General features: G+C 50.6%; 1 protein-coding gene across 6 annotated transcripts in view; it reads left to right on the top strand.

Annotated features, from left to right (window-relative positions):
• The first annotated feature begins 776 nt into the window (after positions 1-776).
• Positions 777-2308, top strand: part of NDRG3 (NDRG family member 3) — a 117013-nt gene continuing 115481 nt past the window's right edge. For all 6 annotated transcript variants that reach the window (XM_025214670.1, XM_025214672.1, XM_025214669.1 and 3 more), the window contains exon 1: positions 777-2105. The gene's annotated coding sequence lies outside the window, so the exon portion shown is untranslated. The remainder of the gene's footprint in view (positions 2106-2308) is intronic.

The raw sequence follows: 2308 nt of genomic DNA, 5'->3' as shown, positions 1-2308 counted from the left end.
AAATTGCCTGTGTGCCCAGGTTTGAGGAACCGGAGAACAGACTGGCCTATAACACATTAGACAAGACATACACAACATATAAAAGACCACACCATGCCAGTAAAATTGAAGGAGTCACCTTATTGTCCCGCCGTGTCTGCAGCCTCAACCCAAGACTCCCATGGTGAACTCACCTCTGTTATGGCCGGCCGGAGGTTGGGTTTAGGCGGCAGCAGCGACGCGACGAGCTGGCTGCTCCGGGCTGGCTCGCCAAAATTGTGAGAGAAATTGTCCGTTCAGGCTCCCAATCTGGTAAGGGAACACCTGTGGACTCTCCTGACCCGAACGGGGCTCGTATCCCAGCTGAGACTCCAATAAGCCGGAGACGAGGGTGTGGTCTTTTCAGTTTATTCGGCCGAAGGTCCCCTGTCCTCGTAAGGGCAGAGAGACCCCGACTGCAACTCAACACACATATTTATAAACTTTGGTTACATAAGCCTTTCCCATAACGCATGCGCAAAACTCAGCGGAAAATTACTAAGATGGCATGACTTTGTTCACCCCACATAGTTGGGCCCAATCACCTTGCTTGTCCGCCTAGATTGACAGACCAGTGGCAATCTTAGTGCAAGGTTGCATCAGCCAGCATTGATCAAAGGTCATACAGAGGTCACATTAATTTTCTAACACCTTTTATCTTTTTTCTTTCTTTCCTTCTTTCTCCTTTCTCTTCCCGCCCCCCCCGCCCCATCACAACATGCTTAACAAAAAAAGAATACGCACCAACAAAGGCAGTATATGAAGTTTGATTTATTGTCATCAGGTTCAGCATTTTTAGAAAACCCGGTATTTACCATAAAAAGCAACATTTATGCAGTGCACCTTGCTATGTACCCTCTGCCCCCGTTTTCTTTTTGTGGCATGCCAGCACCTTACAAGGTAGACTTTGTGGCTTTTTTGGTAATCCAGCCAAAACCGTTGCCTACCCCTGCCGTAGACCCATACAGGTCCATAGGACTATTAAGCAAATTCACCTCTATTTTTTCAGTTAAACAATTGTTGCACAAACTGCTAGTTTCGTGCCCCTGGAGGCTTGTCCAATCCACCCCCAGGAGAGAGTCTCACACACAGGCTGGGTCCAATTTCAAATTTATTGTTTGCAAACAGATCGACAAGGAAGCTAGTCGCTCAAATCAGAGTTGACCCCAAACAGGGTCTGAGGTTCCTTTTTATAGCTAACATAAACAATAGATTTCAACATGTCGCGTGATTATTGGCAGCCCAAACATTACGTCTTGCATCATATGTTTAGCAGTTACATGTTCTATGACGGTTTACATACATGTCTCATTTACATCTTAAATCCCCTCCCTGGGGCAGTCCTTAAGCCCCTCTCGGTCATCCTTCGGTTAGGGTCTGATTTCTTTACATCAGCATCTTTCCCTGTCCCTCTTCTCTTATCTCTCGTAAGGAGTTATTTATTGCATCTGTTCCTGGCTCTGTCTGCAGAAGTTTAGTGCTACTCGTAAATCTGTCATTGGCCTACATGCCTTAGCAGAAGCAATGTGATAATATGCAGAAGCAATTATAAAAGCAGGATGTATAGATTATGCTATATTTTTACCACACAATTAATTCAAAACGTGCCTGAGCAATCTTTGTGTTGGGCTCGCACAGCAGCAAGCAGGGGATTTTCAACTCTATGGCTGCATGGTGTAGGCGAGAAGGAACACTTTTTGCATCCTACGAGCAGATCGTTCAATTGAGACACAGCTCTATTAAAACCAAAAAACGGGGGCTGGGAAGGTAAGTGCCAAAACAAAACGCACATGCGCACTCTTTAACTCCGGAGATTTATTAAACGCCCAAGCCTCAGGCGCAGGCGCAATCCAGGCTGAGGGAGCACGTGAAAGGGAAGGAATTTAGCGGGGCGGGGCGGGGCACGCATGCGCAGTACGGGCAAGGCCTGGTCCCTTGCGGTGAGTTTCCTGGCGCTGCCGGAAGTGCGATCAAAGACCGAGGCTCCGACTCTGTCGCCTCATCTCTTGCGAGCATCATGGAGCCGGAAGGCTGAGGGTGAAGCGGCGTCTCTGCACCCGACATGCCCGCCGGTCCCATTGGCGCAGGTAACCGTGGCCGAGACCCTTCCGCACAGGCCCCGCTTGGCCCCTCCGCTCGGCGCGGCCTGCAGCGCCTGGGCGCCGCCCGAGGAGGCTCCCTCCCTCTGCGCCCGCCCCCCGCGTCTTGCGCCGGGCTCGGGGCTCTGACACGAGGCGGCGGGTTTAGAGGGGCCCGCGCGGCGGCAGCTGCTCTGTTCTGGGGCAGTGGC

Source organism: Alligator sinensis, unplaced genomic scaffold, assembly GCF_000455745.1.
Source record: "Alligator sinensis unplaced genomic scaffold, ASM45574v1 scaffold249_1, whole genome shotgun sequence".
NCBI lineage: Eukaryota > Metazoa > Chordata > Crocodylia > Alligatoridae > Alligator > Alligator sinensis.
The sequence above is the reverse complement of the archived record's forward strand: the minus strand, read 5'-3'. Positions and strand labels throughout refer to the sequence as shown.